This window comes from Adiantum capillus-veneris, chromosome 21 (genome assembly GCF_014529385.1).
Source record: "Adiantum capillus-veneris isolate H3 chromosome 21, ASM1452938v2, whole genome shotgun sequence".
Lineage (NCBI taxonomy): Eukaryota > Viridiplantae > Streptophyta > Polypodiopsida > Polypodiales > Pteridaceae > Adiantum > Adiantum capillus-veneris.
In genome coordinates, this window is record NC_140951.1 from 119,910,180 (window position 1) to 119,921,613 (window position 11,434).

Below are 11,434 nucleotides of genomic sequence, written 5' to 3' on the forward strand. Positions count from 1 at the left end.
TTCAACCATATTCCTATGTCAGGCACTATATGGTCTAGAGAAGTGTAGACAGTAGCGCCGACTCTCCACTCAAGAGAGTCTAGCACTATGCCGTCTATGGTCTGTCATAGACTCGTCATAACTACTGTTGACAGTTTTTGATGTCATCAATGTATAAAAGATGCTAGTGATAAACTATGCTCTGTCATCTTCTCATGTCACGATTAAGGCTTAACTAACAGTTTTTTCTGTCATTTTCTTTGAACAAAGACCTGACAAGAAATCAGAGACTTAATACCAAAGCACAACATCAAATCTTCTGCAGGCATGAATCAATGTATAAAAGATGCTAATAATTATTAGATGGAAAAAATAGCCCCAAAAAAAGAGAGGAATTGGCAGCACTACTGGGAACTATAAGAGATGCGGGCTACTCGCCCAACGACAGCAGGTCCATTGATAAACCTTAGACGACATATGTCTGACAACATCAAAAATTGCCTTCTTCAATGCATACAAATGTTGCACCCTAAACCATGAGCGGCCGATGTTAACAGAAAAGAGATCCTCGACAGCTCGCAGACAAGAGGTGCAGTTGAAGCTCTCGTCATCTTCCGACGCAAGCCAGACACATGTCAGACTTGCTTTAAATGATGACATACTAGAAACACACACACACACACACACACACACACAATGAAGCGGCAAGAATGAAGCAGAAGAGCGCAGAGCTTTACCAGCTTTCAAAGTAGGCCGCTATGTGCACTACGAGTAAGTGAAGCGGAGGGAAGACGCTGGCGACATCGCTCTGCGCCCCACCACTTTCGACTACGTTGCTCGAATTCAACGCAACGACATAGGTGCGGGGCACACAGGCAGCGCAGGATATCTCTGCTCCTCCCACTCAACCTCCACGCTGGTTTAAATTAGGTTTCACTGCAGAGAAATTGGCCCTTGCCCTTGCCTTGTGACACACTCATCCGGACGGCCAGATAAACGGAACCAAAAACTCCTAAAATTTAACCTGGCCCACCAAACATCCCAACTACTCTTTTTTCTTTTTCTTTTTCTTTTTTTTGAAAGTACAAGAACTTTGAAACACATGCACACACCCTATGTACAACGGCCTCACAGGTAGGGAGGGAGGCATCCCATCACACACACATGGAAACAGTCCCTAAGGACTTAGAACTTGTCTTCAGCTTGCCAAGGGGGTATTGAACCCAAGACCTTACGCACATAGGCTACGACTCTACCAACTGAGCTAGCACCCGTTGACATCTATAGAAGTTCACCAATTGATGTTCATACAATTCAATAGACGACATTATAGCAACAAAGACTTTAATAGACATGAAATTGAACGACATTATAACTTGTGTATATCAACTGTGGTATATGTGTGTCGTCTTAATGGCTCAGTCAATGTCTGCAAAATTGAGAAACTATTACGGTTCTCCACCTGAGCCATGAGGTCAAACTTGGTTGCAGTTCTACATGAATCAGATCACCTAAAACATTTTCACATAGTACACACAACCCTATTCTTTCTATGAGGTCTTACGGCCATGCACTTGTACCTCAACATTATTCCTTCTTTTCATATTGAAAGCAAGGACATCTTAAATGGTTGAGGTAGAAATTTCGTGACTTTTAGATTGTAGAGTAGTACTAGTGTGTTGGGTAAATGTTGCATGTGCCTTGCCCTAGGACAGAGGTCCAGTGTCCATCGCCCACTGACCTCACTAACCCACTCGCTTATTCTTTATATACATAGAAGAATAAGGAGTGAGCGTTGCGTCTTGCCACTGCTCCACCCCACTCTGTGTGTTCTCTCTCTCTCTCTCTCTCTCTCTCTCTCTCTCTCTCTCTCTCTCTCTCTCTCTCTCTCTCTCTCTCTCCCCCCCCCCTTTGGCACCCGGTATCAGAGCTATGGTCTTCTGAGCCACTTCCTGGCACGCTAAGGCTCAAGCCTTGGGAGCAAGGAGAAAGGATAGTGGGTAGATTTGCTTATATGGAAGCAAAGGGGAGTAGCTAAATTTAACCAAACCTGGGAACATGTGAGCAATCAATTAGAGTGGAATCGAGCTTGGGGAAGGCCTGGCAGAGTTCTTACAGAGTATCAGAGAATAAGCTGAAATCCACATTTGACAGTGCAGAGCTTGGGAGCATCGGAAGCTCTTAGGAGGTGAGCAAGAAATTAAGAATCGACATTGTAGTGAGAAAATATGTAGCACTAGCAAATCCTTGCAATGATGCTATAGTAGCACAAAATTCAAAAGGTTGTAGCGATGGTAACTCAAGAAGATAGTGCTAGCACTAGACAATTGAAACACTAGAGAGCGCACGCCTATAGGGCTGTCATAAAAACTAATATCTAATTCTCCCAAATAATTTTCTCATGTTAAACTGCTCATTTAATATGAGGAAGTACCAAGAAGGTAAAAGCTAGAATATTGGTAAGGCTTCTCTGTCAGGGATCCAAAGGAGGGAAAATAGGGATCCAAAGGGGGACAGTCTACAAAAGAGCAGTGTGCTTCAATGGGGCTTAAAAGACCTAAGGTTCAGGTCCATTAAGACTTCCATAGGCTAAAGTTCCTATATTTAATTGTATTGTCCAATGGCCAAAGTAGGGGAAAATTGGATGGTCATGGGAAGACTAAAAAGTCTTCCCACATCCCTAGGAAGGAGGGGGCGAGCCCTAATGGTAGGGGATGAGAGAGAAACACACACACACACACATACATGTTAAGTATGGAGCCTGATTTACCCTTGTAATTTTCTGTGGTAAAAGCGCACATTTGTAAGGCCTCCATTATGAGGAGAAGCCATCGTGCGTGAAGGAAAATCACTCACCGGAAACCAAAATTTTCATGGACAAGAATCAGGGGCAACTTTAGGGGCCTCGGGGACGGAGGCCCCCGAGACTTTTTTTTCCCCTCGCCGGAATATTATGGCCGGACGGCAGCCGAAAAGTGGTCGGAAAACAACCGGTCGGTTGGCCGGTGGCCGATTAGTCAATGGCCGGTGGCTGGTGGTCGGAAGTCAATGGCCGGTGGCCGAATTCAAAAGCGGACTTGTCTTCTCAAGGGCAGCCACACATGGGCGGATTGGAGGGTCCGATTTGGACTTATTCGCACAAGGGCAGCTACACATGGCTGCCTCTCATAAGAGAGGGCAGCCCTTTTGGCCTATAAAAGGAGGCCATTTCTACACACATTTCATAGTGTGAAGTTGATGCAACAAGGTGAGTGTGAGGTGGTGAGAGTGAAGCAAGGCGGGAGCTCCATTAAGGGTATAATCCCTTTGTAAACTACTTCTTGTTTTGAAGTACTAAAGCCATTGAGTGGCTGCTTTCCCGTGGACGTAGCCCACATTGGGTGAACCACGTATATCGTGTGTACTCTCTATCTCTCTACTCTATAATCTCTTGTGTGTGAAATCTATCTCTCTCCATTAAGTAATCTACTCAAAATCTATTTAGCTACGTCTTATTTCCTAACAATACATACTCCCAAGCTCTCCCTTTGGGGAGAGCTTGGGAGTGTGTGTGCACACATGGCAGGCTCCTAGGCCAGTTGCCCCCAATTCCCCCTCAAATCCTATTGGATAGCCATAGAGGTGGACAAATGAGAATTAGGCTAGAGTAAATTAGTCTAATCAATCAATCTAACAATGCTTGATAAAAGAACCAATAGAAAATAAGCTCCCTAGAAGAGTATTGGACAGTCTACCAAGGGGTCCAATGAGCATCTAGCAGCCCAATGGCTTGCCTGATTCCAATTGGCCAGAAGACAAAAAGGTCCAATGAGAGTTTAAATGAATTATTTAATTACCCATAGCTCTCACAAAAGGGAAAAGGGGGACACATGTCACAAGGCTATCAATTATGCTTCTAATTCTTGATTGGCTAAGCTTTGCAGGAGCCAATGAGAGGCCAGCATGAGTAGAGGGGTCGACCAAGAAGAGAGAGAGGGCTACATTTTAGTCTCACAGTGTACACATTGCTACACACAACTCATGTGTGCAAGAAGAACTCCGTCTCCTTCTCCAAGCGTTGAGAAGTGGAGGCCTACACCAACAACTCTTGGCTATGGAATGCAAATCCAACCAAGAGCCAAGCTTCAATGGCATGCTCATCTCCTCTACCATGCTAATTACTAAGCTAAGATATGCTATTAGAGTGATTATGTGAGGATAATACTTCTTTCTCGTAAGATACATATTCTTCCTCTCAATCTATCCTCATTCCCTATTAGCTCTCACCATTTTTGAAGGTGTGTGAGGTCTTAGGTCTGAGGCTAGGGACACTAGGTGTGTTTTTCAAGCATAATTTGGTGCATGAAGCTTCCATCTTTATTGCACCAACTAGTTTGTCAAGGAACACAAAGATTGTATTGTACAAAAGTCTCCTTTGATGGGAGAAACTATAATACAAAGCCTTTATGGAGGGGGGACCGGCTCCATGTAAATCCGGTCCTCAACTGTCGTCAATTGTTCTATTTCTCTCTTTTTTCAAGTATTGTCAATGCCAAATTAGCTAGGTGTAAATTGCTACGTTGTTTTCTCAAATTAAGTACTTTCTCTATGCTCATTAGGAACTTGTTCTTAATGAAATGCTCACTATGTTATCAATTTCCGCTACACACAACTTACAAGGGCTACGCAACACAAAAGAGGTAGAGAGCAAAGTGTGTGTGTGTGTGTGTGTGCGTGCGCGCGCGTGTGTGTGCACGTATACATAGATACACACGCGGTTTTGATTGATAGCAGCACAAGAGAGAGAGAGAGAGAGAGAGAGAGAGGGTGCAGGAATTGGAAAGTAGAAATCTATGTGTACGTGCACACACACACACGCACACACACACACATGATTTTTGGTCGCCACAAATGAGAAGAGAAAGAGATTGTGCACACACACACACACACACCGTTCCAATCGACTACAAAAGTGAGAATATATATATATATATATATATATATATATATATATATATATAGAGAGAGAGAGAGAGAGAGAGGGAGAGAGATTGTGTGCGTAGAACGACACACACACACACAATTTTGCTTTTGACCGCATCTCTTGACATTAAGGAGATTTGGACATCTCTCAACATATCCGAAGCAGATTGGCTCCAAAGACTATTTCTCCTCGATTTCGACACATTGATTTCTGGCTTCTTTTGCACTTCCTGACATTTAAAGCTTCAATGTTGGAGATTTGTCTTTGCGACATCGATAAGCACTTTTGTTTCAGTGGTGTGTTAGGGTAAAGGCGTTATGCCTTTGCCTAGGGCCGAACGTCCGGTGTCTGGCCACCCCCACACCAACCTTATTTTTCATATACCAAAAAATAAGGAGCTACTCATTAATGGGAGGTTTGCTCCACCCACACAGCACGATCTCTCCTCTTCCCTCTCTCTCATTGCAGCGGGCACACATGCATTCACACATGATTTTTCTTTCAGCCTCGTCTCTCGGCATTAGGGAGATTTGGACATCTCTCAACATATCCGAAGGAGATTGGCTCCAAAGACTATTTTCCACGGCTTCGCATTGATTTTTGGCTTCTTTTGCACTTCTTGGCATTCAGATCTTTGACGTTGGATATTCGGCTTCCTAGCATCGATAACCGCTTTCGTTCGGTGGTGTGTTGGGGTAAAGGCATTGTGCCTTTGCCTAGGGCTAGACGTCCGGTGAATGACCACCCACACACCAACCTTATTTTTCATATACCAAAGAATAAGGAGCCCCTCACTAATTGGAGGTTTGCTCCTCCCACACAGCACGATCTCTCCTCTTCCCTCTCTCTCACCGCACCGCGCACAGATTCAAAAGTGCACAACACTTTGTCAATTGGTATCAGAGTTGTGGAAACGATCAGCGGTGGTGCAACCGCTTTCCCTCTTTGGTGAGCTCTTGGCAGCGGCAATGGAGCTTGATCATCAACATTAGAGATCTTGCACGGAGGAACTAGGTCGCATGAGGAGATCCGATGGATCTCAAAGCTTGACTTCCCCACCGGCATGTGCAGCCCCTCTCGAGAAGAGGGAATTTTGAGAGGCATCATTGGCATCTCTGTAGAAATGGAGCATGAATTCAAGGCTTTGCAAGCGGGCAACCAAAAGCTCTGTTGGGTGCTACACTGACCTTGAAGGAAATCAAGCTTGAGAAGAAGATGTATTGAGGGAGTTGACCTCAGAATCGAGCATTTGCAAGTCAAATTGAGCATGAAAGGGAGCTAACACATTGGGCATAGCGTTGAGCAAAAGGGACATCAAAAGCTTCGAGATCTTTGAAAAGCAAGAGTGAGCACTCTGTAGAACTACACGACATCAAATCTACAAGTGAAGGTCGCCATGTGCAGTAGAATCGACTTCCTAGGAAATTCAAGGAAATTAAAGCTTATCAAGGTGAACAAGCTTGGGGAGTGTAGCACAACTTGACAATTCAGAGTTGAGATAAAGAGCTGAACCGAGCAAGTCTTGGGTGACCATTAGCGAGATCTACAAGTCAAAAACTTGTTGAGAAGCAATAACCTATTTTGCTTCGTGTGTGTGTGTGTGTGTGTGTGTGTGTGTGTGTGTGTGTGTGTGTGTGTGTGTGTGTGTGTGTGTAGGATGAATTCAACCATCAGAGCATAAAACAGACAATCATACATAGGTAAAAAGTCCATAAAATGTAAATTCATCATGTGTAACTTGGGCAATGTACAATCAAGGAAGAAAAAACACTCCCATTAAACCACTAGCATGCAAGATATGGTAAGTCCTCCAAATGTTACCTGCCACCATCACAGCCAACAACAAAAAAGAGTTAGAAGTGGTAGGCAGGTGTCATTAATGAAGGACACTTGTTATCAATGTCCGCCATAGCTTAAGGCAAGAAATTTAAAGGGGAAGTAATCCTATGATGAATGCCCAGACCTGATTGGGGAGCTCCATATTGAGCTGGTTAGGGAAGTATGGTCCAATCAAAAAGTCTTGCAAACTCAAGCTCTCAATATCCCACACTGCAACCTTCATATAGATATGTAGATTTTCCATTTTGAAAAAGTAGGCGGGAGTGGTTTACTCCGATGAGTAGGGTGGTGGGAGTAAGGGGCGATGTGGTAGGGCCTCCTTCTTTGATATAGCCCTGACTCAATACCCACCATGAAAGGATGTATGCCAGTGTAGTGGTCTAGTGGAAGTATGTGAAGGTGATTTGTAGTACTTCCTATCTGGCGGACAAATATCACCCTTATGATGTTTAAAGCCACTCACTTAAGCCTTAGATTCCATTGGAAAACAAATCCAAAGTGAGTAGGTATGTGTAGAAAAAACCCTCCTCTTTTCACTAGGTCAATTGCTTGTCGGAGAGTCCACTAACACGTCGTGTGTGTGTGTGTGTGTGTGTGTGTGTGTGTGTGTGTGTGTGTGTGTGTGTGTGTGTGTAATCACACGCACAATCCAGCATAGAATTGAGCAAAAATCGGGCAAATTGTGAAGACAGTGAGATGTCAAAATTGAGCAAGCTTGAAGAAAGCCACAAGTAAGTTGGTAACTGCAAGAATCGATCTGCAGGGGAGGAGGTGTGTGTACACACACACACACACACACACACACACTCTACAATTGAGCAAAGAGGTTAGAGAATTTGACTTGAAGAGGGTAGCAGCAGCAAGTTGGAATCTGCAGCAAATCAAGTAGCCAAGTCGAACAAGCTTTGGTAGGGGTACTGAGCATTGGAAGCCTTACACACTGAGCTTCTAGTTTCTTTTGCACTTCTCGGTATTCAGAGCTTCAACATTCGGGATTCAGCTTCCCAACATCTACAAGCACTTTCGTCCAATGGTGTGTTGGGGTAGAGGCGTTCTACCTTTGCCTAGGGTCAGTTGCCTAGGGTCAGACATTCGATGTTTGGCTGCCCACACACCAACCTTATTTTTCATATACCAAAGAATAAGGAGCTCCTCACTACTTGGAGGTTTGCTCACCCACACAGCATGATCTCTTCTCTTCCCTCTCTCTCATTCCACGGTGCACACATGCATCCGTGCACAACACTCTTTCGGTTGGTATCAGAGTCGTGGAAACAATCAGCGGTGGTGCAACCGCTTTCCCTCTTTGGTGACCTCTCGGTAGTGGCGATGGAGCTCGGTCATCGATGGTGATAGATCTTGCACGGAGGAACCGGGTCACAAGAGGAGATCCAATGAATCTCAAAGCTTCACTTCCCCACCAGCATGTGCAACCCCTCTCGAGAAGAGGGAATTTTGAGAGGCATCATTGGCATCTCTGCAGAAATAAGGTAGGAATTTAAGGCTCTCTAAGTGCGCAACCCGAAGCTCTATCGGGTGCTACAATGAGCTTGAAGGAAATCGATCTTGAGAAGAAGATGTATCGAGGGAGTTTCGAGCTCATAATTGAGCATCTACAGGTTGAATTCAGCATGAAAGCGAGCTAACACAGTGGGCATAGAGTTGAGTAAAAGGGACATTGAAAGCTTCGAGATCTTTAAAAGCAAGAGTGAGCACTCTGTAGCGATGCACCACATCAAATCTACAAGTGAAGGCAGCCATGTGCAGTAGAATCAACTTCCTAGGGAATTCAAGGAAATTAAAGCTTGCAAAGTTGAACAAGCTTGGGGAGTGCAACACGACTTGGAAATTCATACTCGAGATAAAGAGTTGAAGCGAGCAAGGCTTGGGCTACCATTAGCGGGATCTACAAGTCAAAAATTTGTTGAGCAATGTTGGAATTAGGGTTGCAGAAGAAACGAACACAACTTGGAGAAGACGAAGGAAGCTCAAGGCACACAATAGAGAGTGTATTACTTAATATGCAATGGAAAGATAGATAGCCCTAGAGTGATGGGCATATATACAATGCACGGGGGGAAAAACCTCCTAAAGAGGGAAAAAATGCCCTGACGGTCCTAGTGTGTTCACACATCACTACCACATGTATATGGTAACAAATGCCCCCTGGAGTGATGCGGTGAACGAGAGCTGGCACATGAGTAAAGGGAAGTGCCATGCCCTGAGGACATGATCAGTCCACAAAGGGGAAAAAGCCCAAAGCTTTGCAGAAAGCTTTGAGCTTCTCACGAGACAATGCCTTTATGAAAAGATCTGCAAGGTTGTTCTGTGTTGGCACATAAGCCAAGCTGATCTCTCCTGTTGAGAGCCTCTCCCTGACATAGTGGTAATGCACCTCAATGTGCTTTGTGCGAGCATGAAAAATTGGGTTCCTTGCAACTGCCAATGCGCTCTGACTTTCAGTGTAGATAGTGTTGGCAGTGTCCTGTCCAACACCCAAATTAGCCATAAGGTGTCTGAGCCATACACACTCAACCGTAACTTTGAAGACTCTCTTGTACTCATCCTCACAACTCGAAGTGGCCACAGTAGGTTGCTTCTTGCTCAACCATGATATACATGAACTGCCAAGCATGAAACAAAAACCACTTGTGGACACTCGTGTGTCAAAACAACCAGCCCAATCTGAGTCCGAAAGATCATGTAGGTCTGGTGGCAATGATCCCCCCTTGGGATAAAACAAGCCAAGATGTAAAGTGCCACTAAGGTAGCAAAAAATCCTCTTGACAGCCTGCCAATGCTTAGACCCTGGGCTATGCATAAATCTGCTGACCTGTGAGACTGCAAAGTGAATATCGGGCCTCGTGTTGCATACATAAATGAGGCATCCAACAGCAGTTTGGTAAAGAGTGACATCAGCAGGATCTCCAGCATCATGTAGACTTAACTTTAAACTTGTTTGCATAGGAGTGGAAATAGGTTTGCAATCTTGAAGCCCAAACTTACATAGCAATGTCTCTATCTAACTTTTCTGACACAAGGCAATACCACCATCACACTGCTTAAACTGTGCCCAAATAATGATGCAACAGCCCCAAATCTTTCATCTTGAAAGTAGCATTCAAATTAGCCTTAGATTCAGCAAATGTCTCTCATTTGGTCCAGTGATCAGCAAATCATTGACATAAAGAACCACAATGAGAAGTACATCACCCTCACGCTTGTTGGGGTATAAAGCCCAATGTGGTCGCCCAGGTAAGTGGGCGGGCCGCCAGGTATGTACACATATTCTTTTGTTAAAACCTAATAAGAACTCACTATGCTCTACACATTACAGTAGAGCGAGTTCACCATATCGGCGTGCTCTTCTTCTCGCACTCTCTCTTGCGTCGCACTTCCGCTCGTACTCCTTCAACTGGTATCAGAGCTCAGATCGAGGCTCGGGGCAGCATTTGCAGGTAGCCAGAGTCACCTGCTCAGATTGGAGTGAGATTCGACAGGCGAAGACATGGCCCCAATCCCTGTGGGATAGCCCAAAGGGCTAGGTGTACTCAGAATTTCATTCTGAGTCAGAATTTCATTCTGAGGTCATCACGGCCACCGTTCGGCTTCGAAAAAGATCTGCGCAGGCCATTTTCGACTACGTGGTCTCGGCGGGTGCAGATCTGACTCTGCAATTTTGGGGTTTCGGCCTATGACTGCAAGTGCTGAGGATATCTGCACTTCCAGAGTGCTTATTTGTGGCTATCTACACAACGAAGGACGGCTTACAGTTCTTGGAGGCGTGTCACATACGACACGGGCGCAACTACACATAGACTGTAGGCGACATCCACCAGTTCATCAGGTAGCTTGTGTTTGCTGCTTGATATTCCAGATTTCATCCTGACATTGCAGGTACTTCCACATGGGATGTATTGTCAGAGATGATGTATGTCTGTTGAGGGTTTGCTGGCTATGAGTCACGCAGCAAACAATCGCAGCAGCGGTTACAGCATACAATGGGAAATTTGTGGATGTATGACTTTGTGGGAAGTCTATGTACTGTCAGATTTACTGCAGCCTTTGTTGAGGGTCGAGTGAGGTTTTATTGAGCTGGGGGATTCTCGAATGTTGAGATCCTTTCGGTGATACAGGTCTTGGAGCGATCCCTCGAGCACCCTTAGATAGGCAGCTAGGATGTATTGACTGTGAGTTAGACAGTTGGGATTGCATCTTTACTTTACTGCCGTTGAGGCATTGTTGCAGTCTATGCTTACAGGACAGTGACAGGACAGTGAGAGACAGTACAGGTGCAGGACAGGTTTACCCACAGCTTACAATGTTAGAGAGATAGTGGTTTTTTGAGCTGTTTTTGGTCTGTTTTCTAGTACACCAGAGCCATTTTACAAAGGAGACTCTGCCGAAATTTCTGCAGAATCTGAAGCTTTCTTGGTTCATTTGACAGGTTGATATTGGTTCAGAGGACAATTTACAGGGGAAACTTTGCCGAATTTTTCCCAGGAAAGTAAACTACTGTGAAGCGTAGCTATGGCTGGATCACAGGACACTGCTCTTTACAATATCAAGAAGCTGGATGGAACCAATTTCCCATTGTGGAAGAAGCAGATTTGGCATGTGTTGGTACAAAAGAAGCAGATAAAACCTATAAAG

The 11,434-nt window shown here is 44.7% G+C and overlaps 1 long non-coding RNA gene across 1 annotated transcript; it reads right to left on the reverse strand.

Annotated features, from left to right (window-relative positions):
* Nucleotides 1–317: 317 nt before the first annotated feature.
* On the reverse strand, nt 318–939 carry LOC147431621 (uncharacterized). The gene is made up of 2 exons (XR_015185762.1): nt 717–939; nt 318–590 (listed from the first exon to the last, which is right to left on the reverse strand). It is a non-coding gene; the product is annotated as an uncharacterized LOC147431621 (long non-coding RNA).
* Nucleotides 940–11,434: the final 10,495 nt, after the last annotated feature.